The 27,181-nt window shown below is 41.2% G+C and overlaps 1 protein-coding gene across 6 annotated transcripts in view; it reads right to left on the minus strand.

The window, feature by feature from the left end:
* Positions 1 to 27,181, minus strand: part of LYPD6B (LY6/PLAUR domain containing 6B) — a 214,628-nt gene that overhangs the window by 40,488 nt on the left and 146,959 nt on the right. Inside the window, exon 1 of one of the 6 annotated variants that reach the window (XM_060016833.1) lies at positions 25,865 to 25,970. The exons of 3 other annotated variants lie outside the window; for them this stretch is intronic. The gene's annotated coding sequence lies outside the window, so the exon portion shown is untranslated. Of the gene's footprint in view, positions 1 to 23,740; positions 24,332 to 25,864; positions 25,971 to 27,181 lie in introns of those variants that run through there. 2 more of the 6 variants (XM_060016831.1, XM_060016834.1) reach the window with 2 other exon arrangements.

The following is a 27,181-nucleotide window of genomic DNA, read 5'->3' on the forward strand; positions in this document are numbered from 1 at the left end:
AATTAGCACGCTCACTACACCGCATGACTCAGCAGCCAAGAACTTTCCCATCTGAAACTAATTAATCTTCCCCACATCCCCGTGAGGTAAGCAGGTGTGTTCACCTGCAGGTTATAAGGAGGAAATGGGGATGAGGAGGTTAGGAGCTGTGCCATGGGTTATTAAGGGTGTCTGCCGGGGATGAAGTCATTCTGTAGTCATCCCCGTTCAGTCTCCACCTGCTCCGGATCCAGGCCTCCACACACACACACACACCCACCCCCTGCTTTGACCACCTTATCATTCTCTGGGCTTTTGTGAAGGCGCAGAGTCCCAGCAGACACATGCATTTCAAAAGGATAAAAGGTATTATGATTTGCCCCTGCTAAATACTTTAGACGTCTCTCCCACGATAACTCGTACCAGAAGTCCTCTCTCTCAGACCTTTTCCAGTAAAGGTATCTTGTTAGCTAGAACTAATACTGTCTCCTGGAAAGAGGGCTCAGAATAATACAGCTTCATCCTTTGCCTGGGAAAGGCCTCGTAAGGTTCACTCTCGCATCTTCAGAGGCACAAACCAGCACCCAGGCAGCCCTGGAGTTCAGGGTTATTGGCTGCCCAGGCCTGTGAACTGCCCGGAGCACAGTGATGGCACAGCGCCTCCACACACTTCATCTGGGCCCTCTCGGCTCTGCAACATGATTTGCGTCTCTGATTGGTTCCCTAGGGCAGGTACACAGCCAACGCTGCAACTTTCTCTACTGTAGGCCTTTCTGACTTTGCCAAAGAGAACCAGGATTGGCTACTTCCAAGGGAGAAGCACGCTTCAACCACCAAAACTATGTCCTTTATCCTTTGCTGGTTCTGCTTTCTCCTCCCACCTCCAGATGAGGACCTGCCCCAGGTTTCAAACTTTTATGTTATTACTATTTACTTTCCTATAGTGTTATTACTCTTACTTTCCTTAGGGACCACATGTATGCTCACACATTCTACTCCGACTCCTTGCTGATTTCTAAATCACCAGATCTGACGAGGCTGGACTATAAACTATAATTTTCTGCCATTTTTAAATAGCATAAATTGGAGTAGATGACTTACTATTTCATTTAGGGAATGACTAGTCCTGAAAGACATTAAAACATTCTCTAATGCCACAGTAAATAAAACAGTATAGTAGTAACATTTGAGTAGGCAGACAAATGGAACAATAGAAGGTCTGGAAATAGACTCAAATGCACATGGGAATTTGTTATACGGTAAAGGTGGCATCTCAAACCAGTAAGGTAAGAATACACTTCAAGAAGCTGAGTTGGGACAACTGGGTAGCCAGGAAAAAAATAAGGTTAGTACACACCTCATACTATACACATAGAAAACAAAGCCATAAAAGTTCCAGAAAAGAAAATGTGAACACAGAATAGTATTGGATAATCTTAAGGAATTATTGGTATAATAATATTATAGAAGTTACGTTCTAAAAAGTTCTTACATGTTATTGATATATATTGATATACTTATAAAGAAAATATAATGTCTAGGGTTTGCTTCAAATATTCTCAAAATGGATGGGAGGATAAGATAAAACAAGATTGGCAAAATACCCCTAATTGTTGAAGCTGGATGACATGTAATTGAGGTTTATTATACTATTTTCTAATTTGTGTATGCTTAAAATTTTCTGTAATAAAATGGGTTCTTAAAAATACGAGAAAATTCCCGTGCCACAACTACTGAGCCTGCACTCTAGAGCCCGTAAGCCACAACTACTGAAGCCTGCATGCCTAGAGACCGTGCTCCGCAACAAGAAAAGCCACCGCGATGAGAAGCCCGTGCACCGCAATGAAGAGTAGCCCCCGCTCGCCGCAACTAGAGAAAGCCCGTAGTTGCCCGTAGTTGCCCGTAGAGAAAGTTTGTTGCAGCAACAAAGACCCAACGCAGCCAAAAATGAAACTGAAAAAAAAAAAAACAAGGTCCTACTGTATAGCACAGGGAACTATATTCAATATCCTGTGACGATAAACCCATAATGGAAAAGAATATGAAAAAGAATGTATATATATGTATAACTGAATCACTTTGCTGTACAGCAGAAATTAACACAACATTGTAAATCAACTATACTTCAACAAAATAAATTAAAAAAGAAAAAAAAACACAAGAAAATATGAGTGACTTCCTGGGAGTGGGGAAGGGCCATTCTGACTATGATTAAAAACCCAGAAAGGGCTTCCCTGGTGGCGTAGTGGTTGAGAGTCCGCCTGCCGATGCAGGGGACATGGGTTCGTGACCCGGTCCGGGAAGATCCCACATGCCGCAGAGCGCCTGGGCCCATGAGCCATGGCCGCTGAGCCTGCGCGTCCGGAGCCTGTGCTCCACAACGGGAGAGGCCACAACACTGGGAGGCCTGTGTACCACAAAAAAAAAAAAAAGACCCAGAAAGTATAAAATTAAAGTTTGATTAATTCAATTACATCAAACAACAATACCTTCTGTATGCCAAAAAAAAAAAAAAATTATAAGCAAAGTAAAAAAAACCAAATAAACTGGGGGAAATATTTTCAACTCATGTCACAGACAAAACAATGGATAATCTCGCTAATATGGAAAGAGCTAGTAAAAATCGGTAAGAAAATTATCAGTAACCCAACAGAAAAAGTAACAAAGAACATTAATAGACATTTCATAGAAAAATGAACAAAATGGCCTTTAAACAACATGAGAAAAGTTGAGCATCTTTTCAAACAGGAGAAATGTAAATTAAAAGTATACTTCATAAATTCCAGATTTTGACTAGTCTGATAGATAAAAATGTTTTCTAATATTCTTTTGAGGAGGCCATGGGAAATCAGTCATTTTCATATGTTGCTGGCGGGAATGTGACTCCAAAGAGCAATTTGGTAACATTATTAAAATTTCAAATGTATTTACCCTTGACCCAAAATCTCACTTCTGGGAATTTTTTCTACAGATGGTCTGCTTTCATGCAAAATAATATAATGCCATGACAGTCACTGCAGCACTGTTTACAATAGCAAATGATTGGAAAATCCCAAGTGTCCATCAAAAGAGTATGTGTGTGTGTGTGTGTGTGTGTGTATACATATATATATACACATCTACATATACACAACGGAATCTGATGCAGCCATTAAAAAAACGGAATTTCCCTGGTAGTCCAGTGGTTAAGACTCCGCATTTCCACTGCAGGGGGCACAGGTTCGATCCCTGGTCGGGGAACTAAGATCCCGCATGCTGTGTGGCAAGGCCAAAAAAAAAAAAATGAGGATGCTCCCTATATTTTGCTGTGAAAAAAGTCCTAGGACATATATATATATATATATATATATATATATATAATATACATATATATAATATACATATTTATATTATATATACATATTTATATTATATATGTTATATATATAAATGGAAATAGCTATAAATATATGAATATCATGTCTTTGTGTTAAGGAAGGAAAAGATACTATATGTATTTACTTATATGCATAAATACACTCAGGAACAGTATACAGGAAACTAATAAAAGTGATGACCTGTAGGTGGAGGGACAGGGGTAAATAATACACTATAAGCGGACAGAAGTGGGAAGGAAACTTCTCAGAATATACCTCATTTCATTGTTTTGATTTTTGATCCGTATGAATGCATAACTTATTCAAAAGTTAAAAGAGCTTGATTGGCTCTATAGTTTATGGTTAAGCACCTACTATCTAGCTAAAGCTCAACAGTTCTCTCTAAATGGACCAGGGGCTTGGAAAATCCAAAGAGTAGATGATATAAAATAGCACTTTTATTTGGCTTTGAAATGTACCGTTTGGTGGTAGGGATGGGAGTCCCAGACGATTCACCATCCTAATTACATTTTGCAAATTCCATTGGTAAAGCCCCTGAGAGCTTAGTAAGAACATAGTCACCAGCTCTCTGCAATACAACAGTGGATTAAGAATTCAGGTAAGGAAGATAACAGCCAGGAAGCACTGCCTTCCTGCAGGATAGGGGTGTTCTATCCATTTGAGTACACTGTGATTGTTGACTATTAGTAACACATCCCTCTCTCACGGCAGGTCAATAGGTGCTAATTGTTTCATCCCTAAGGTCCAGACCCCAGATTCCACATTTAGAAGGATTTCTCTAAACTCTATGTAGAAGATAATTAGTTACCCATTTTTAAGATGAAAAGCAAAAGGCACAAGTGCCATGAAAAGTGTCTGACCCACACAAAATAAACTATTACATTAACATGATATATATAATTTGACAAACACACGCAAAAAAGTTTTTATACACATTAGCCCACACTGTTTTACTGCCCCTAAATGAGCAATTTCCTGTAGGCTCTTTGAAATATGACAAACAGTTCATCTCCCAGGACTCCATTTGAGGTTCTGAAATCCCAGATTTCAAGCTTTTGAGCAGACAAGAGGAAGTGGCCTGGGAAGCCTTTCTCTTTGCCCCTAGCATGCAGGCTTCATAGGTAAGAGCTATAACCCACTCCCACAGGAAAGGATGCAATGGTTCCTTGTGCACATAGAGTAAGGGGGGAAATTGCTATTTAGCTGAGTGACGAGCTGAATATTTTGCCACACATGGGCTATTTCTCAGCATTTCAGTTTCCTTACATGTTGAATCAAGTGCTAAGAGTTAGTGCTAACATTGGGCAAGTCACTTAACCTCCCTGTGCCTCAGTTTCCTCATTGTAAAAGATAATAAACAATAACGACCTCAAGGGAGTGAGTGAATATGTCACAATCACTTAGAATAATGTCTGAAGACAGCACAAACTAAATCAGTATTAGCTGCCCACATGTAACATCTTAGAGTTGAGTATGTTGAAAACTCTGTCTTTGGAGTCAGACTTCCAGGGCTGCCTGAGAAGTTACAGAATACATCTTCTGTCACCATTTTCCTTAGAGTAATTAGCTCTGGTACAAATGGAAATTATTTACTTTCATAACTTCAACTTTACTAGTGTTGAGTGATTTACACAATCCTGTAGCCATGAGGTCCCAGAACTGCATTCCCTTCTTGGGCAACTTTGTACATCTTCCTTCAAAGGCAGTATTTGTTCATCACGTCTGAGAAATGACTGCAGGCGAGGGTTAGGCAGAGAATGTCAGTCCCTTTCCCCACCCTCTGTTTGTTCTAGGCCTGGAACACAGGGAGCAGAGGAAGGCGCTGTACACAGACAAGGGCAGAACCCACCAGCCCACGGCTTCCCTGGGGAGTTCAGAAGAGACCCCAGGTGGGGCCGGTTTACAAATGGGAGAACAGAAATGCAGTTGGACTCCGGCATCTGGCACCCCCAAGCTTCTCTTTTCCATCACAAGGGGACGTTAAATTGTCATGATTTGGAAGCAAATAGGAGAAAAGAATGTTTTTAATCAGTCGTTTAAACGTGTGCTTGTCTCTCCCCTACAGTGTCTCTTCTTAACATCACGCAAGCAGGACAGGACAGGAGCTGGGAATGCTGCAGCCAGGAGGACCCCATCCAGATCGTTACAAACAGCACCCCCAGATCATTTGATCTTAGGGAAGAAAAGGGAATCAAACCCTGTGCCCCTGACAGGAAATGACAGGATGAACATTTTCCTGGCTAAAAGTTTGAAATATACACCTCTGCCACACACAAAATTTTCACCCGTTATTTCTTTCCTTATACTTTCCTCATTTAAAATGTACAATTTCATAGACTAATCCAGTTTATACACCCTAAATGCATGACACCCATTTTTTCAGTTATTCAGTCAGTATTTACGGAGCACCTACCACGTGCCAGGCATCGTTTCGTTCACTGCCAAAGCTTCAGTCCCTAAAACAAAGTTGCTGCTCTCAGAGTTCTGACTTCCCCACGCTTTGCTAATGGTTTCCTGCATGAGCCCTCACATACAACGCCGTCCTTTTTTAAGATAACATTTTTTGAGGGTTTATGCGTGTCAGGCACTGAACACCATTAATTCATTTAATTCTCACAGCACCCCTGTGAGGTGGTACGATTTCTATCCCCTCTTTAAGGAGGAAGAATTTGAAATTTAAAGACAGGATAAGTAACTTACCCAAGGCTACAAAGCTAGTAAATCACTGATAGGATTAAAATGTAGGTCCAGTTCCAAACTCCTCCATCTTAATCCCTACGCTAAACTGCCTTCGAAACTTCTTAAATATAGTTGGCTATGACGGACATGTTTGGTTTAGAGTGGTCTCTTCTGCGTTTTCTTTGTTTGGTTTGCGGTGATTCTCATCTTCTGTACAATGCCTTTCTAGCATCTACAAAATGATCATTTAAAAGCAATTGTATCAAGTCATGGGACCAGGGCAGAGCAGGCTAAAAAACGACAGCCATTTGTACATAAATATTTAAATATATGCACTACACTCCATTTAGTGCATTATTCAAACTCTGGGCTTACATTAAAAAGGTTTCCAGAACTTACCAGCTGCTTCCTTTTGTGATCGCAATAATTCTCACCCAAACAAGACTCAAAGGACTCATTGTCCAAATCGGCTTCCTTATATTTACACCTGTCACTGATGTCATTTGCTTTCCTTTCTGCCAACCCCAAACTGACTAGGGAGGAGGATCAATTTGAATTCTTTCTAACTGCTTCCTTTCCCTTTCCCCAAACCTTGCATTTTTTCCCCTAAAACCCCCTAAAGCCAAAACCATAGTTCAGTGAAGTAAGTGTGATTAAGCAAATTATGAACCGGCTCAGGGAGTTGCTCTAGTTGCTCTAATCAGGGCTACTTTCCTGGCTCGGCTGGCAGGAGGCCCGGCCAGCCTAGAGCACCCCCTCCCTGTCGGTGGGCGGTGTGTCAGCCGATGGCAATCACTGCTGCTATTTTTCCAGGTAATGTGAGATTACAGTCTGAAGCCCCAAACTTGAACAATTATTCTCCTCAATGATTTCTTTATTCGTTCCACTGATAAACCTTGCCTTTAATCCCTGAATGGCCCAGCAGCAACCATTCATCAGATGTCAGATTCTTCAATGGGAAGAAGAAGGTGTGCACACAGGCAGGGGTCTGTTTCCCTCTCTCATCATATTCAAGGCCCCTGAAGGCACAGTAGTCTTTCATCTCCAGCAATGGGACTGGTACAGAGCAGGGGCCCAAATGTTTGCTGAATATTGTGGGATGAAGAAAGGAGATAGAAAAGTACAGTCACATTTTCTTTTAAAGAGCACTTAATGGGACAATGGATTTAATAATAAAATACGTGCATAGGGGATATGCATATCACATATAACACTTAAAGGAGGATGTTTTCCTTAAAGAACTAAAAATAGAGCTACCACATGATCCAGCAATCCCACTCCTGGGCATATATCTGGAAAAGACGAAAACTGTCATTTGAAAAGGTACATGCACCCAATATTCTTAGCAATACTATTTACAATAGCCAAGACATGGAAGCAACCAAAGTGTCTGTTGACAGATGAATGGATAAAGAAGGTGTGGGAGATATACACAATGGAATATTTCTCAGCCCTAAAAAAGAATGAAATAATGCTATTTGCAGCAACATGGATGGACCTAGAGATCATCATACTAAGTAAGCCAGAAAGAGAAAGACAATTATATGATATGATTTATATGTGGAATCTAAAAAAAATGATACAAATTAAGTGAATTATAGAACAGAAACAGACTGACAGACATAGAAAACAAACAGGGTTGTCAAGGGGGAAAGGGGTGGGAGAGATAAATCGGGTATTTGGGATTAACAGATACTGTGTAAAATAGATAAACAACAAGGACCTACCATATAGCACAGGGGACTATATTCAATATCTTGTAATGACCTATAATGGAAAAGAATCAGAAAAAGTATATATACACATATATATGTATATATATAAAACGTTGAAAAGACATGGCTAGTTCTTAGTACATATTTTACAGCAAAGATTAGCTGATTTCTCACCATTAACTCAAAACAGTTAAAGGTTGCAAGTCTGTATAAGAAAGAGAGGTTGAAGTACAGAAGAAAAGTATCAAATGGACATCAAATCAGGAGCTTCCACTGGGAAAACAGGAGCAGTAGCAATAATCAATACTCTAACAAGCCTGATGTGGTTATGAAATCCTTCAAGGAAAATTCCAGAACCTTAGGAACTTAATACCTTACTGAGGCCTACGCGGTGGTTGTACATTAAAATACTGCCAGCCCTGCTTAGGCTTTTACTTAACTCTGTGTACCTTTCGGCAATGGTAGTTCATGAAGGAGAGTTGACAGAGCACTGTCACTAGAATTCCTCTGGGTCTGGGCTCACTGGGTCCTGCAGGACACATCCAAGAAGACTTGCCAACGTCCTGCAGCTGCCGCATAGCCACACCATGTAGTCCATGGATTTGGCTTCCTTTTGTGGGGGTGATTTTTTCGAGCACTGCATTAGAAATGTCATGTTCGGCACCATCCATCCAAATTTACCTCTGGCGTTTTTTTCTAGCTAAGTAGTAATAAACTTTTTTTTTTTTTTTTTTGCGGTACGCGGGTCTCTCACCGCTGTGGCCTCTCCCTTTGCAGGGCACAGGCTCCGGATGCGCAGGCTCCGCGGCCATGGCTCACGGGCCCAGCCGCTCCACGGCATGCAGGATCTTCCTCGACCGGGGCACGAACCCGTGTCCCCTGCATCGGCAAGCGGACTCCCAACCACTGCACCACCAGGGAAGCCCAGTAATAAACTTTTAAATTGGAAAATGCATACACACACACACACACACACACACACACACACACACACACACACACATATATATATACCTCTTTTTCATTTAATAAGCATTCTTGAACATCTACTATGTACTATATGAGGAACTAGAAATAAAAATTTAAGTAAGACATGGTCCATGCCCTACAGTTTGAATACAGTGATGAAGGCAGTCCATGTACAAATGGCAAATACGTGAAAGTTGCTCTAGATACACTGGATTGTGGAGTGTTACTAACTCTGCTCCATTTACTTTTCTAAAACGCTAGTGTCTCCTGTAGCTTGTCGTAGGTAGGGAAGGGTATTATTTATGCTGAAATCATGTAGGGAGGCGCCTAGAAATAAGCAAATCTGCGAAGAACAAACTTATACACATTTAGTTTGGCTAAATAGAAGAAATGTCTCAAGAAACAAATTTTTTTCTTAAAAAGGAGAAAGAAGCATGCTGGCTGAGACTTTCCACAGATGACAATCACCAGAATAAATGCATGGGGGCAGACACACTTAGATCTGTAGCACTGACCAGGATCACGTTGAGGCCCTGTAGCCTGAACTAGGGATTGGGTAGTCTGGTACACTGATGATTTTTAGCAAACTTCATAGCTCCCATGTCCCCATTCTTGGTTCAGAAATTTCACCCTTCCAACAAAGTTCAATTCTTCCAGAAGCAGAAGGTACACTAGACACGTCAAGCTTGGAGGGGGGAAAATCAAGTTTTACTGATTGCCAGCTTACTCATTGCAAATTAAACCTCCGGGGTAGTAAGAGGTACCCAGCATGCCCCTGCCACCCGAAGGAGAGTCCATCACAACAGGTTCACCTTATTTTCCTGAAGGTTCACCTTATTTTAGATATCTTTTTAAAAATGGTATATTTCTGTGTGATTTAAAATAAATTTTCACTTACATGAAGTATTTGCCTTCCCCTTACTGAGGCACTAAGAGCACTGACCCTTACAATGGACATAATACAAGAACCTATTTCCTATTTCGACTAGGAGAAAGTTGGAAGCAAATTCATGTGGACTGCTAAAATGTGTCATCAGCTGAAGCCAGCAAAGGGTCTTCTGCTATTTCAGACTGAAGCAGCCTTCTCAGTGAAACCTGGTGTAGTTCTGATAGTCTGGGTGGCATCCTCACTTACTGGGACTTTCTCCCTGTCCAATGTGAGCATCCAGAGAGTCTTTCGGTGGTTTTTTTTTTTTTTTTTTCCCGGTACGCGGGCCTCTCACTGCTGCGGCCCCTCCCGCTGCGGAGCACAGGCTCCGGAAGCGCAGGCTCAGCGGCCATGGCTCACGAGCCCAGCCGCTCCACGGCATGTGGGATCCTCCCGGACCGGGGCACGAACCCGTGTCCCCTGCATCGGCAGGAGGACTCCCAACCACTGCGCCACCCGGGAAGCCCTTGGTGGTTTTTTTGTTTGTTTGTTTTTCATATGATGTCACTTATATGTGGAATCTAAAAGAATGATACAGATGAACTTACCTACAAAACAGAAATAGACTCACAGACATAGAAAACAAACTTACGGTTACCAAAGGGGAAAGGGGGTAGGGGAGGGATAAATTAGGAGTTTGGGATTAACATATACATACTACTTATATAAAATACATAACCAACAAGGACCTACTGCATAGCACAGGGAACTATAACATCCACAGAGTTGTACAAGGCTACAGTGAGGATTGACTACCAGACTCATCACGACTGATCCAAGAACTGAGTTCTGCCTTTAGTTCATTTTCAAGAGAATAACTCACCCAAACAACTTATTTACCCTGCTTCTAAGGTCTCCCACATCCATTTTATATCCTTAGAATTTCAATCTTGCTTTGGGAAAATGCCAGAAATTCAAGTACCTATCTGATAATTAAACAACCAACCACCACTGCAGCACAACCAAAACGGTAGGTTCTTGGGAAATATCAGAGATCAAAATTCTATTAAATCCACATGAAGTACCTGCTGTGTGGTCGGCACTGTGATGACCACTGCAGAGTTGTATTGCAGTTACACTTTAAATATATGAAAAATCTCTGACCCAAAGAACTAGTGAGACTAGATATCACACATGAAATGACTGCAGTGAGTACAGGGCAGAGTAGGATTAATAATTAAAACAAGTGCTTTAGGGTACAGTAAGTGATAATAGAGTGCATTCACATACAATAGTTCTCGTGATTCTTACGACCACATGGTGAGGTAGGCAAGGGAGATACTGTATTATTAACCTCATTTTACAGATGAGGAAACTGTGAGGTCAAAGGCAGCCAAGGGCACCTTGCAAATAAGTGGCAGAATTTGAGGGCAGTAGTACTAGTGTTGTCTCCCTGTTCTGTAATCTTGCCGCCACATCACGCTGCCTCCTTGCTAAGTACCATGGAAGATGAAGAGGGAGCATGAAAGGATGTGAAGGGTGAGCTGTAAAGGGTACTGGTAGGCAACAAAAAGGATGGGGTCTTCATGGGGAAAGGCAGAGACAGAAATGGGCAAAGAGCATGACCATGGGCTTGGAGGCAGAGAACTGGGAGGGAATGACTTCCTGAAGTGGGATGTGTGTTAGAAGGAAGTGGGAAATAGGGTTTGACAGAAAAATTAAATAATCATGGAACTTGCAGACAAAGTCAGGAGTTGAGTTTTGATCTTTCAAGCAATGAGACTAGTTTTTGCCAGGAGACCGACACAATCAATAAGAAAGGTGATATGGTATTCCAGCAGCAGTGGGGTTAGAGGGGTGGGGGTGGAGCAAAGAGTCTGAGTTTCTGGAAGCCAGGAGCGCCTGGCATAGTTCTGAAATGTCGATGTGGGTATGCTTTACAGAATTCATCACCCAATGCATTTGCATATCACTGGAACAACAGCAAAGCTTTAAAAAATACTCTGGTTACAAGAACAGGGCATATAAAAGAAGGATCATTAGTGCTTAGAAATTTATGATGGATTAAGCCATTTTAGGTTGGTTGACTTAAAACTGTAAAATACGCTGTCTCCAGGATTCAGGGTTGACAAAGGAAAAATCACCTGCATTTTCAGGCTTTGGTTTGACTTCCTGACAACCAGCCAGCTTGCTATCAGGCTGAACTGACAACAAGCTGTTGGAGTTCCAACAGATGAAGGGGATTCGAGTGGGGTGGGAGGTATTCTGGATCCCTCGCCCACACTTAAATGAGAAGAGGTCTGATTTTATAAAACTGCTTGTATTAGGATATTTCACAAAATTCCCTTTGGGTAAAGAGTTCCATAGCTTAAAACATCTGAAAAGCCACTGATCTAGTCCAATCCTAGCCACAGACATATGAGCAAGCAGGACAGAGAGGTACAGGGCCTGGTCCACGGTCACAGGGTAAGTGAGGCCACTTGAGAGGCATTTACAACTACTTTAAATTGGGAACTAAAAAGGCATTTGTACAGCAAGGGAAACAATCAATAAAATGAAAAGGCAACCTACGGAATAGGAGAAAATATTTGCAAACCAATATCTGATAAGGGATTAATATCTAAAATATATAAGGAACATATACAACTGAATAGCAAAAAAACAAATAATCCAATTTAAAAATGGACAAAGTGGGGGCTTCCCTGATGGCGCAGTGGTTAAGAATCTGCCTGCCAACGTAGGGGACACGGGTTCGATCCCTGGCCCAGGAAGATCCCACATGTCGCAGAGCAACTGGGCCCATACACCGCAACTACTGAGCCTGCGCTCTAGAGCCCGTGAGCCACAGCTACTGAAGTCTGTGTGCCTGGAGCCCGTGCTCCGCAACAAGAGAAGCCACTGCAATGAGAAGCCCACACACCACAACGAGGAGTAGCCCCCGCTCACCGCAACTAGAGAAAGCCCGCGCGCAGCAACAAAGACCCAACACAGCCAATAAATAGATAGATAGATATATAGATAGATAAATAAAATGGACAAAGGACCCAAATAGACATTTTTCCAAAGAAGACATACAAATGGTCAACAGGTACATGAAAAGATGCTAAGTAACACTAATCATCAAGGAAATGCAAATCAAAACTACAATGAGATATCACCTCACACCTGTTTGAATGGCTATCAATCAAAAAGACAAGAGATAAAAAGTGTTGGTGAGGATGTGAAGAAAAAGGAACCCTGTCCACTGTTGGTGGGAATGTAAACTGGTGCAACTACTATGGAAAACAGTACGGAGGTTCCTCAAAAAGTAACAATAAAACTCCCATATGATGCAGCAATCTTACTTCTGGGTATATATTCAAAGGAAATAAAATCAGTATCCCTAAGACAAGTCTGCACCCCAATGTTCACTGCAGCATTATTCACAATAGCCAAGATACGAAAACAATCTAAGTGTCCGTCAACAGATGAATGAATTCTTTCTAAATGTGGTATATGTTTTCTTGGTACATGTGTGAGGAATATTATTCAGACATTAAAAAAAAGAAGCAAAACCTGCCATTTGTGACAACATGGATGAAGCTGTTGTGCTAAGTGAAATGAGCCAGACAAAGAAAGACAAACAGTGTATTACTATCACTTAAAAGTGGGCTCTAAAAAAAGTCAAAATCATAAACCAGAGAGTAGAATGGTGGTTGCCAGGGGCTGGGGGTGGAAGAAATGGGAGGTGCTGGTCAAAGGACACAAACTTTTAGTGATAAGATGAATAAGCTCTGGGGATCTGATGGTCAGCATGGTGACTACAGTTAATAATACTGTATTGCATACTTGACATTATCTAAGCAAGCAAATTTTAAGTGTTTTCACCATTAAAAAAAAAACGGTAACTCTGTGAGGTAATGGAGGTGTTAATTAACTTAATTGTGGTAATCATTTCACATTGTATATGCATATCAAATCACATGCTATACACCTTAACACAATTTTGTCAATTTGATACACAATTTTGTCAATTTGATACACAATTTTGTCAGTTTTACCTCAATAAAGCTCGGAGTGGCTGGTGGAGGGATTGGGCAACGGAGAGCTCAGAAAACAAAAATCATTTAACATCCGTTGAAGGCCAGGATCCCTACAGGCCCTTTACTGTGCCTGTGGCCTAAGCTGACTCCCTAAGCTGAGCAACAGAGGTGGCAGGGAATGTCATACAGCCCCCAAGCACACGCTCAGCCAGGCTGGGCCTCAGAACAGCAGGAGTGGTGCCCACTTGAGCTTGTTTCCATGTGAAGCCTCCTGCCAACACATAAAACTTAGGGAGCTTCTAATGAGGAGAGGCTCTGGCTAATGCTTTCCTCTCACTCATTCGTATTTCAACACTTGCTTATTTCTTTTTTTCCTCATTACAGTCTTTTTGGAGACGAAGGCAAAACAAAACAAAACCCCACCTTACGAAAAGAAATGTGTGTGCCCTGGGGAAGATGAAGGAGTACTGCAGGTTTGAGATTCTCGCTGTTACCAAAGAATTATGACCCAGAAGCAGGGAATCATTCAGTCTGTTGGTTTCACTTGTGTAACAGCATATAACATTGTACCTGCTCCTGCATCACCCGCTGAATCAGGAAGTTTAGGGAGAAAAGCCCAGCAGAGCCCCAAGGAAATCTGTCTTTTGGTATTCCAATCATAAAAAAGTATTCCCCTCAATTTTTTCACACAGGGCCTACTGTCACCTTAACCGTGTTTATCGAGACAGAGAAAGTGTCTTTGCCAAAGCTAGACATTTCTCTTCTTTGACAGCAAACACTGATTAAATCTACCCAGAGAAAAGTTAGGCAGACCAGAACCCACCTTCTTGCCAGTTACTAAGGGGCAGACTTTCAATTCTGGTATTTCCTTTCCTCATTGTCAAGAAAAATAAACAAAAGTGATAGAATGTTACAGAGAATTTCTACTGAAGATACAGCTGTTTCCATTTTAACTTAGGTTGAAAGATTCCTTACCAGTTTTGTGAGTTATCTAACTAAAAAAATCTCCTAAACTAACTAGGCTACTGACTGTAAATTTAGGAAAACTGGAGTGAATACAGATGATATACAAACCAACAGCGCAAGCTGAGCTCTCCCCTGGCAGGACTGGACGTGACCATTTCAGGATGAAGGATTCTGAGGGGACTGTGACTTTGCTCGCAATGACATTAGTGGCAGGAGACATTTCCAAAAGGGACTGTAAGTTACGAATTAATGACAGCTCTCTGTGAACTAACTCCTCCATATTCAGAATGCCCAGTTTACAAAATAACAAAGCAAAATGACCTCTCCAGTACTCACCAACACTGCAAACAGAAATACATCTCAGTTAGAAATCTGGGGGGAAAAGTTATGTCTGTGGTCTATGTGCTGATCTGAGCAATAGAGCTTGTCTTTTAATCACCCCTGTCAGAAATATAAAATCTCCTTAAAATAGGTTACCCAGCTCTCTGTGCTCCCGATTTTACAACAGCATTGGCACTGTCAGCTAGCCGCTGGGTTACTGAGACAGCTGGGCTTGGTTTGAGCAGTAAAATACCTCACGTTGCCTTTGAAAGTCATCTGCATGATTGCAGAGCTTTCTAATCCCCATAGAAGACCCATAACTATGTCAAGAGAAATTGAGGCTCTCTGATCCCCTATCTGGTAACTGGATGCACAAACTTCCCTTTTGATTATTCCTGAACAATGGCACTTAAGCATCGTTGTGGGAAAGGAAAGCAGGCCTCCCAGGATGCACTTCTCTCTCTTGCCTGCCACTAGTCAGTGACTCTGAGATCACAGAGTACAGCTGGAACTTTCCTTCCTCACCCCTGAACTTGGGTATTTACAAGTTGGCTAATGAAGGAACAATAAGTAATCTCCTGACCACTGTAGTAGGCAGGCGAGAATGAAAACTGATAGATGTACACTTTTATTCTTGAGCTCGATAAGATAAGGAATTTCCGCCCTACCGAGCTCTGAAAAGTTGCCTTTCATCCCGTTGGGGAAGGTGTAAAACATGCTTTGTGCAGACCGGCCTGGCCTTTGGCAGATTTATTGACAAGACCTACTGGCTAGAGTAAGTGCAGGGATACACCATTTGTCGAGAAAGAGAATGAATACAATCAACAGGCTTGCAAGGCCTCATAAAACAGTTGTTTGGCTTAGAAGATCATGTCTGCAAAGCATTCTTATCAGGAGGAAAGCATTAAAGGCATTTCTCAAGTTTAAAGGAAAACAAAATTTGAAAAGCATGGTGAGTCAGCTGCCAGTGTCTGTCTGAAGTTGTTGGAAATTCAGAGCTCTTTAATTTTGACAGACTCTGCTCTGTGAACAGGGCATAGCTTCTGCATAGTTTCAGTCACTTCTTTTGTTTGTCACGGGCTAAAAGGACAGGACATCCAGCTTGCACTATTTGGATTCATTTGGGAAGGGTGGGAGAGGGTAGAGTGATAGAAAACTGAGTTACTTTTACACTGACCTCTAGATCACAGCAGTGACAAGATTCTGTCGTTATAATATCTTACAATTTCAATAAAGCTCTGACATTAATGGATGGTAATAAAAGAAAGAATGTCATTGTCTATATGTCACATTCTATATAAAAAAGCTGTGCTGGAAGCTCAGTTGCTCCTCAGCCTGAGTATTTACATCTCTAGCCGCCCTCAGAACACAAGTTTTTCTCAAGGTTTAGTGTCCTGGATTTAATTGGAGTCAGTGAAACCTTGTTTAGATCCTGAACTCAGGCTCTGATCATCACTGCCAGGAAATGATTAACTTGAGCAAGTTGCTTAACTTCTTTGAGTCTCAGTTTCCTCATCTATAAGTCAGGACAGTAAAATATCAATTTCAGGACCGTGGTGAGAAGTAAATAAGAAACGGTGAGAATTCAGTGAAATAACTATAAAGTATGTTTCACAACGCCTGGCATACAGTAAGTACTCAATAAATGTTAGTCCCATTTCAGGTTTTGTAACTTTCGATTGTAGCAAAGGAACAGGGCCAGGTAGTGTAAGAAGTTGACCCTGTGTGAGCTGTCTCGTTCGGGCAGCAGATTTAGCTAAACCACTATCAGTCCTGTAAGCAGGCTTTGAGTACCACCTGCTGGAGCAGGTCGTTGCAGGGAAGTAACAAAGTGCCCCACAGGCATGAGATTTGTTCACAGAGCATTAGCCTGCTCTCCCAAACCCCTGCAGACCTCACGGCAAAGCTTCCTGCTGTTGACCCTCAAGACGTCTGCCTTCTAAGCCAAAATGCAGTTCATGAGCTGTCTCACGGCCCTTGGTCATTTATGTCCCTCTTCTATATAAAAAGCAACACTACGGGCTCCCAGAGAAACAAGGTGAAGGGGAGTAAGACTCAGGAGGAAATGGTCAGATGGAAGAACAGCTAAGGCTCCCAATTATAACAAACATCTCGTTCCTGCCAGGACACTAAAAACAGAATCCCAGCCAGCTTTTCGAATTGCTATCTTAGCCAATTGGCTACATGTCTGATCGAAACAGAGGTCCAACATGGAAAAATAAAAGCTCTTCCTTAGCAAATGAGGAATGATTGGAAATGCATTTGAAGAAAACACCACTGTGGTGTTTCAGGTTTTTTCTCTCTGTGCAGCATGAACTGAATTTATTCAGCTCCTGTGCTTGGGGGCAGTTTCTCTAACTACCGATGCTGCCAATTCCACCTGCAATCTAAAAAACTGGGCTGTACAATTGGTTCCTCAATTGCCGCGTGTAATCACTGAAACACCTTTTTTTTTTTTTTTTTTTTTTTTTGGCTGAGTTGGGTCTTCATTGCTGCGCACGGGTTTTCTCCAGTCGCAGCGAGCAGGGGCTACTCTTCCTTGCGGTGCGTGGGCTTCTCCTTGCAGTTGCTTCTCTTGGGGAGCACGGGCTCTAGGCGCGCGGTCTTCAGCAGTTGCAGCACGCGGGCCCTAGAGCATCCGGGCTTCAGTAGCTGTGGGCTTAGTTGCTCCGCAGCATGTGGGATCTTCCCGGACCAGGGCTCAAAACCGTGTCCCCTGCGTTGGCAGGCAGATTCTTAGCCACTGTGCCACCAGGGAAGTGCTGAAACACCATTTTTCATGCTCTAGAAAATGCAAACACGGCTGAATTGATCCACTTCAAATCTTCTCAAACAATTCAACTAAGGATGAAAGGAGATGAGATATTTCAAAGTAAAGGTGGTTGGATGTCCTGAGGCATGAGGATAGTGGGTGTGTGCATGGGAGAAGGTCTCTTTTCAGTGGAATTACTGGTTTAAAACATAGGTGCTACCCTAATTTTAAAGTCTGTCAGTCTATATGGTTGCATGGGACATCTTTTAGGGTCATAACACCACTGCTTTCCATAGTATCTATGGGGTGGCTGTCATACTAGGATGTAGGTGGCTATGAGACATGTCCTGTCAACTGTCTGTAGTCATCTGATTATTGATTATCCTGAATGCCTCATCAAAAACACAGACTTCATTTAGAAGTCTGTAAGTCAAATAGTTAAGGAAAGAGCAAAAAAACCCAGCAGTTAACATGACCAAGTGCAAGCCACAGGTCGGGAGTCTGGAGGTCACAGTGGCAGGCAGAAGGGCCTAGGCAGGCCAGAGTCTGGAATCTAGGCACAGGCCACTTATCCTTGGAGGCCTCATTCCTTTCTTTGAATGCCTTCCCTCCTTTCCAAAACTAATCATCAACTCCTTATTCTGCAGTCCCAGCTCAAATCGTACTTGTCCATTATCTCACAAGCAGGCAGGGTCAGCTCTCTTAAACATACCTTTACTAAGTGTTATTTACTGTACTGTGTTTATAAAACTCCATCTTTATTATACAAGTAATATAAATACCATACACACATGTGTATATTACCAACAGAGTACTATAACTACATATCTTTCTTCACTAGACTATAAACTTTTTGAAGGCAAGAACCATGTCCCATATACTGAGTGCTATACTAGACACTGAAGATTCACAAATAAACATCTCTTTGAAGCTGAATCAATGAAGGTGCAGATTAGTAAACAGATGGTTTGTGAACAAGTCGAAAAGAAAAAAGTGATTAGTAAGATCTAGGATGGTAATCTAACGTAAAATATAGCCAAACAAATCTCTCTTCTTTCATGATATGGTTACCAGGCTATTAAATCAGTAAAATTCCAGACATGACTTGAATTTTGGCAAGTCAGTACATAAAATCTTTTATCCTCGTGGGAACAAGAGCAAATCACAAGCTGCCAAATCATTTTTTGGAACATCTTTATTGGAGCATAATTGCTCTACAATGCTGTGTTAGGTGCTGCTGTACAACAAAGTGAATCAGCTATACGTATACATACATCCCCATATCTCCTCCCTCTTGCGCCTCCTTCCCACCCCTCTAGGTGGTCACAAAGCACCGAGCTGATCTCCCTGTGCTATGCAGCTGCTTCCCACTAGCTATCTATTTTACACTTGGTAGTGTACATATGTCCATGCCACTCTCTCACTTCGTCCCAGCTTACCCTTCCCCCTGCCCGTGTACTCAAGTCCATTCTGTACGTCTGCATCTTTATTCCTGTCCTGCCCCTAGGTTCTTCAGAACCTTTTTTTTTTTTTAGATTCCATATATGTGTTAACGTATGGTATTTCTTGTTTTTCTCATTCTGACTTACTTCACTCTGTATGACAGATCCTAGGTCCATCCACCTCACTACAAATACCTCAATTTCGTTTCTTTTTATGGCTGAGTAATATTCCATTGTACATACGTGTCACGTCTTCTTTATCCATTCATCTGTCAATGGACACTTAGGTTGGTTCCATGTCCTGGCTATTGTAAATAGAGCTGCAATGAACATTGTGGTACATGATTCTTTTTGAATTATGGTTTTCTCAGGGTATATGCCCAGTAATGGGATTGCTGGATCATACGGTAATTCTATGTTTAGTTTTAAAAGGAACCTCCATACTGTTCTCCATAGTGGCTGTGTCAATTTACATTCCCACCAACAGTGCAAGAGGGTTCCCTTTTCTCCACACCCTCTCCAGCATTTATTGTTCGTAGATTTTTTGATGATGGCCATTCTGACCGGTGTGAGGTGATACCTCACTGTAGTCTTGATTTGCATTTCTCTAATGATTAGTGATGTTGAGTATCCTTTCATGTGTTTGCTGGCAATCTGTATATCTTCTTTGGAGAAATGTCTGTTTAGGTCTTCTGCCCATTTTTGGATTGGGTTGTTTGTTTTTTTGATACTGAGGTGCATGAGCTGCTTGTATATTTTGGAGATTAATCCTTTGTCAGTTGCTTCACTTGCAAATATTTTCTCCCATTCTGAGGGTGGTCTTTTCATCTTGTTTATGGTTTCCTTTACTGTGCAAAAGTTTTAAGTTTCATTAGGTCCCATTTGTTTATTTTTGTTTTTATTTCCATTTCTCTAGGAGGTGGGTCAAAAAGGATCCTGCAGCCGAATAGCACAGGGAGATCAGCTCGGTGCTTTGTGATGACCTAGAGGGGTGAGATAGGGACGGTGGGAGGAAGTCGCAAGAGGGAAGAGATATGGGGATATATGTGTATGTATAGCTGATTCACTTTGTTATAAAGCAGAAACTAACACACCATAGTATAGCAATTATACTCCAATAAAGATGTTTAAAAAAAAAAAAAAGGATCTTGCTGTGATTTATCTCACAGAGTGTTCTCCTCTAAGAGTTTTATAGTTGTCTGGCCTTACATTTAGGTCTTTAATCCATTTTAGTTTATTTTTGTGTATGGTGTTAGGGAGTGTTCTAATTTCATACTTTTACATGTACCTGTCCAGTTTTCCCAGTACCACTTATTGAAGAGACTGTCTTTTCTCCACTGTATATTCTTGCCTCCTTTATCAAAGATAAGGTGGCCATATGTGCGTGGGTGTATCTCTGGGCTTTCTATCGTGTTCCATTGATCTATGTTTCTGTTTTTGTGCCAGTACCATAATGTCTTGATTACTGTAGCTTTGTAGTATAGTCTGAAGTCAGGGAGCCTGATTCCTCCAGCTCTGTTTTTCTTTCTCAAGATTGCTTTGGCTATTTGGGGTCTTCTGTGTTTCTATACACATTGTGAAATTTTTTGTTCTAGTTCTGTGAAAAATGTCAGTGGTAGTTTGATAGGAATTGCATTGAATCTGTAGATTGCCTTGGGTAGTAGAGTCATTTTCACAATGTTGATTCTTCCAATCCAAGAACATGACATATCTCTCCATCTGTTTGTATCATCTTTAATGTCTTTCATCAGTGTCTTATAGTTTTCCACATACAGGTCTTTTGTCTCCCTAGGTAGGTTTATTCCTAGGTATTTTATTCTTTTTGTTGCAGTGGTAAATGGGAGTGTTTCCATACCTTCTCTTTCAGATTTTTCATCATTAGTGTATAGGAATGCAAGAGATTTCTGTGCATTAATTTTGTATCCTGCTACTTTACCAAATTCATTGATTAGCTCTAGTAGTTTTCTGGTAGCATCTTTAGGATTCTCTATGTATAGTATCATGTCATCTGCAAACAGTGACAGTTTTACTTCCTTTTTTCCAATTTGGATTCCTTTTATTTCTTTTTCTTCTCTCATTGCTGTGGCTAAAACTTCCAAAACTATGTTGAGTAATAGCAGTGAGAGTGGGCAATCTCATCTTGTTCCTGATCTTAGTGGAAATGCTTTCAGTTTTTCACCGTTGAGCACGATGTTGCCTGTGGGTTTGTCATATATGGCCTTTATTACGTTGAAGGAAGTTCCCTCTCTGCCTGCTTCCTGGAGGGTTTTTTATCATAAATGGGTGTTGAATGTTGTCAAAAGCTTTCTCTGCATCTATTGAGATGATCATATGGTTTTTCTCCTTCAGTTTGTTAATATGGTTTATCACACTGATTGATTTTCATATATAGAAGAATACTTGCATTCCTGGGATAAACCCCACTTGACCATGATATATGGCCCTTTTAATGTGCTGTTGGATTCTGTTTGCTAGTATTTTGTTGAGGATCTTTGGATCTATGTTCATCAGTGATATTGGCCTGTAGTTTTCCTTCTTTGTGACATCTCTGTCTGGTTTTGGTATCAGGGTGATGGTGGCCTCATAGAATGAGTTTGGGAGTGTTCCTCCCTCTGCTATATTTTGGAAGAGTTTGAGAAGGATAGGTGTTAGCTCTTCTCTATATGTTTGATAGAATTCGCCTCTGAAGCCATCTGGTCCTGGGCTTTTGTTTGTTGGAAGATTTTTAATCACAGTTTCAATTTCAGTGCTTGTGAATGGTCTGCTTATATTTTCTATTTCTTCCTGGTTCAGTCTCGGAAGGCTGTGCTTTTCTAAGAATTTGTCCATTTCTTCCAGGTTGTCCATTTTATTGGCATACAGTTGCTTGTAGTAATCTCTCATAATCCTTTGTATTTCTGCAGTGCCAGTTGTCACTTCTCCTTTTTCATTTCTAATTCTATTGATTTGAGTCTTCTCCCTTTTTTTCTTGATGAGTCTGGCTAATGGTTTATCAATTTTGTTTATTTTCTCAAAGAACCAGCTTTTAGTTTTAATGATCTTTGCTATTGTTTCCTTCATTTCTTTTTCATTTATTTCTGACCTGATCTTTATGATTTCTTCCTTTCTTCTAACTTTGGGGTTGTTTTTTTGTTCTTCTTTCTCTAATTTCTTTAGTTGTAAGGTTAGGTTGTTTATTTGAGATATTTCTTATTTCTTGAGGTAGGATTATATTGCTGTAAAGTTCCCTCTTAGAACTGCTTTTGCTTCATCCCACAGGTTTTGGGTCATTCTGTTTTCATTGTCACTTGTTTCTAGGTAATTTTTTATTTTCTCTTTGATTTCTTCAGTGATCTCTTGGTTATTTAGTAGTGTATTGTTTAGCCTCCATGTGTTTGTATTTTTTACAGATTTTTTCCTGTAATTGATATCCAATCTCATAGCATTGTGGTCAGAAAAGATACTTGATACAATTTCAATTTTCTTAAATTTACCAAGGCTTGATTTGTGACCCATGATATGATGTATCCTGGAGAATGTTCCATGAGCACTTGAGAAGAAAGTGTATTCTGTTATTTTTGGATGGAATGTTCTATAAACATTAATTAAGTCCATCTTGTTTAATGTATCATTTAAAGCTTGTGTTTCCTTATCCAAGTAATATTTTTTAATAGATGAGCCTCAACTCTAAACATTCTAGTAGGATGCTGCAGAATTCTGTCTTTATTTATGCCATTTAAAATTGAATGAAGATAAGAAGATTTCCTATGAAACCTACTGAGGGCACGGAGCCAAGAAAGACAGCTACTATGATTCATAAGAGAAAAAAAGACTTGACAGATTATAGCATCAAGCTGAATCATACAAGATACTAAATATAAAGTTATATATTTTGGTTCAGATTTTCAACAGCACAGGCACAGAATTACCAAAACCTTACTAGACAGAAAGTATTTTATATGAATTTTATAGTAATTAAAAACACCATGTCATCTATATATATACAGACAGACACAATTTTATACATATATATATATATATATATATATATATATATATATTTCTGCTGCCTAAAGAAGCTAGCGCAACAGAGCCTCATCTTTAGACCAAAACGTCTGGGTCAAGCGAAATTCCTCTTCAGGCGTCTCAATCACCTCTGGAACACAACAACCACTGCTAATTAGGAGGCCTGCAGAACCAGATATCCAGGATGGTGAGAGGTCTAAAAATTCTGCCTAAATTATAGTGTTTGAGAGAGCTACACTTGTTTGCCCAGAGAAATGAAAACTTTGGTGGAGGGAGGGGGAGACTGAGAGTTAATCCTTGACTAATAACTTTTCAAATCGTTGGAGAAGAGAAAGTTACTTCAGAAGATGACTTCATAAAAGATGCAGGTAGACCCATCTGGGGTCAAGTTTTGCAATGCCTGACAAGGGAATGGGCTGCCTGAGAGTGAGGAGCGCCCTGCCAACGGAATTATTCAAGTAGAGGACGGAGGAGCAGCCATCAATGGGGATGCTGTCGAATGCACTTCTGTACTTGGAGATCAAGATCCTTAAGGGAAAAGACCTCCAACGCCCTTTCAATTCTATGATCTTCATTAAAGCTGATGGTGAAGGGACCAGAGGGGCAGAAGACAGACATCTCAGATCACTGAGTTGCACCACTGACCTTGACACAATCTCATACTGCATCAACTCGGCTGACAATCACCTGAGAATAGCTTTGTCCTGCTAAATGCACACAGGTGTCCGAGTAGCTTCTGTGGCTCACGATGACTGGGCTGAGTGAGTGTCCTGCAGTTGACACCTTAATAGAAGGAGGCATATGGAAAATGAGGCAGAAATGAGCAAAAAAAAAGACAAAGAGCAGAAAAAACACTGAGCCTATGTGAGCTCTGAAGCAGGAAGCTGGGGGTGAAGACATACAATTCAGAATGGAGAGGGGTAATCACAGTGCTGTGGGTTCATCAGTTTTTATTGTGGATCCTGGGAAAGAAACCACAGAGAAAATCTCAGGAGTATTTTCCTCCTAAGCCAGCACAACCACTTCTTCACCGCCAAAGGCTCCAATGTTCCCATAGTGGAGAACGGCACTGAAAAAAATATCTCTTCTTATTCAAAACCTCTCCCTGCCATCCATGTGTCCCTGCAAACACGTGGCCTTCAGTCCTCCTCTCCCTATTCCCCTGCACCTCACACCACATACAACAGCAACAACAGGCTGGGGATATAGGACCAAAAAAAACAACCACCCTCAGACTGAAAAAAAAAAATCTTTACATAAGGAAGGAGAAAAACAGAATTCCTATCCCTGCATTGTAAAAACTGAAAGGTAAGGGGAATTTTATAGACCCAGAACGTGATGAAATGAAGAGAAAGACATCAAGTTTACCCAAAAGGTGATAAAATATTTTATTTGTTTTTTGGTTGTGAAAAGAAAATAAACCATTGAAATGACTGTCCGAAGGGCTCCAGGGTAAGGACACTGAATAGGGCTTGGCTATAAATGTTGGAGAGGGTAATAAAAGAGTTGGTTTTGTTTCCTCAGCATTTGTGTGGGCTGAGCCCTCCTACTTCAACACAGGAATCATGGGCAATGGTAAAAGCCAACCTGCCACGGGGCCTACATTAATGGCTTCCTTGCAGGCCCGTGCAAGAGTCCCAGAGTAGCTGCTCCCCTCCTGCACCCAGGTTTCTATTCGACGCTGACCCTACAGGGAATGCCATCAAACCACTGGGGCTTCAGGATCGTAATGTGTCTTATTTCCATGGTTACTAGTTCATATATACCTGCTTATAAAACAGGCATTTTTTTTTCAGTCCTTATTTTTCTCAGTCCTAGAAATTTAAGATGAAGAAGGCAAGGTTCCTGCCCCAAGCAGCTCAGTCTACAGTCTAAAGGGCCTTGGATTAATTCTGATGTTGTTTAGTGATATATTTCAAGTTCCTGAAGATAGAGAAAGGTGACAGAATCGCTGTTGTAAAAGCAACTGCTGATTCTATTTAAACCCAGGAAGGATTAGTTAAGAATCTGTGAAAGAGGCAGGATTTTCAACTAACCCACAAACTTGCATCCAGCATTTGCCTTTTTCTTTTCCACGTGTCAAGCTCTCCCATGAACATGTGATACCTCAACTAAGTCTTAAAAGACAGCTCCCCCTCAAAACTAAGTTTCTCTAGGTCTGTGATGAACGTAAAAATTAAGAACTTGGAAATAAACTGAACTTTGGAATGAGCTGGAACTAACCACACATGCCAATCAATATTGATCTCTACAATTACATGTAAATCAAATTTGACCCGAGACAATTTACTCTCAGATTTGTCATCCAAATCATATACAACAGGACCCAAGAATAGTACTGAGGACAGTGGCATGACAAGGGACAGGTAGTAAAATGGAAACCAGCTTCCTTTCAGTGTATCTATATCTCTTAGCACCATCACAAGGACAAGGCCTTCAAGGGGCTTTACTAAGATCCCCACTGAATACTCAGTGGTCAACCTGCAGCACTTCTGAGAAGGTACAGGCTCGAGGTGCTCCCAAATCACCATTCATTTTCATAGCCGTATCTTTGCCCTTTAGATCATCACCAGGCAGGCTGGAGGGTCTGGTTGCTCATACGATCATTCTCCGCTGACCACAAAGATGGCCACTTAGACCACACCAGACAACACAATTCCTCAAATAGACACATAGTTAAAGACCTGAATCTATACAGTATCTTTCCAGAATGAGCCATGGCTCCGTGTCCAAGGCGTGTTTCTATAATTCATATTACTAAACAGGTACCTTGGCCTTAGCGTCCACGGCCTGAAGATTCTTATTCGGTTGAAACCAACAGGAACCAGCCGGGATGACTCAGGGGGAATGGTAATGATGGGATGAGTAATCCCTCTCTTGAAGTCACCAGTTAGGATAAAAGCAGTTGTTGATTACCTGACGGGACAGGTTTCTCAGGCTGGCTGAGAACAGAACAAATAAATCAATGTCACTTTCCTCCCTAACATCTTAAAACTCTATATTTAAAGCCTGTATTTCAGCTCACAATTCAAGGAAAGCTGTCCACAGAACTATCCATTAGGCCTCTGGTGAACACAGGGATGGAGGAGACGGGAGAAATGGCAGTAAGAACATTTTTAACCTTAGTGGAGAGAAATCCTATAGGAACGCTACCTGGCTCTCTGCTTGTGGTCACTGCCTTGGCTATTTTGGGAATCCTGTATATAAAACTAATCCAATGTCTTTTTTGGTTTGTTTGTTGGTGGTTTTTTTTGCGGTATGCAGGCCTCTCACCGCTGTGGCCTCTCCCGTTGCGGAGCACAGGCTCCGGACGCGCAGGCCCTGCGGCCACGGCTCACGGGCCCAGCTGCTCCACGGCATGTGGGATCTTCCCGGACCGGGGCACAAACCCGCGCCCCCTGCATCGGCAGGCGGACTCTCAACCACTGCGCCACCAGGGAAGCCCCCAATGTCTTATTCTAATAGGGTAAACACATGCGGACAAGTCAGGGCAAAAGCCTCTAACATGACAGTTCGTTTTAAAGACTGGAAAACTGAAAACCTTTCCCTTTCAGAGTTATAACCAATCTCAGAAGAAAATCCATGAATGCATTAGGGATTCTCATTTCCTAATTAATCTCAATCTCCCCACTATTTTCCGTATTGCTTTAGTCGAATTTACCCTTTGGGGGGAGATATGTTAAAATACGGTTTACTTGAAACTAGTAGACAAATAAGCACAGTATAGTGAATAAACAGTACTGTATTATAATCATCAAACTTGCTAAGAGACTAGATCTTAACTATTCCAACCACTAAAAAGGGTTGATAATTTTGTGACATGATAGAGGTGCTATAGCTACAATGGCAATCCTGTTACAATATATAAATGTATCAAATCAGCATGCTGTACACCTTAAATTTACAGTTCTATGTCAAATACATTTCAAGTAAAATTCTAAAATATAGTTTAATTACTAATGAGGTGCTACTAAAAATATATAGAAAATAATTTAATAGATGGCCAAGTAACCACCTACATTACTGCCTCATATTAGAGTTCTGTTGGCTAAAAGCCTAATAGGTTTATACCGTATGTGATTTTGG

The sequence above is a fragment of the Delphinus delphis genome, chromosome 7 (genome assembly GCF_949987515.2).
Source record: "Delphinus delphis chromosome 7, mDelDel1.2, whole genome shotgun sequence".
Lineage (NCBI taxonomy): Eukaryota > Metazoa > Chordata > Mammalia > Artiodactyla > Delphinidae > Delphinus > Delphinus delphis.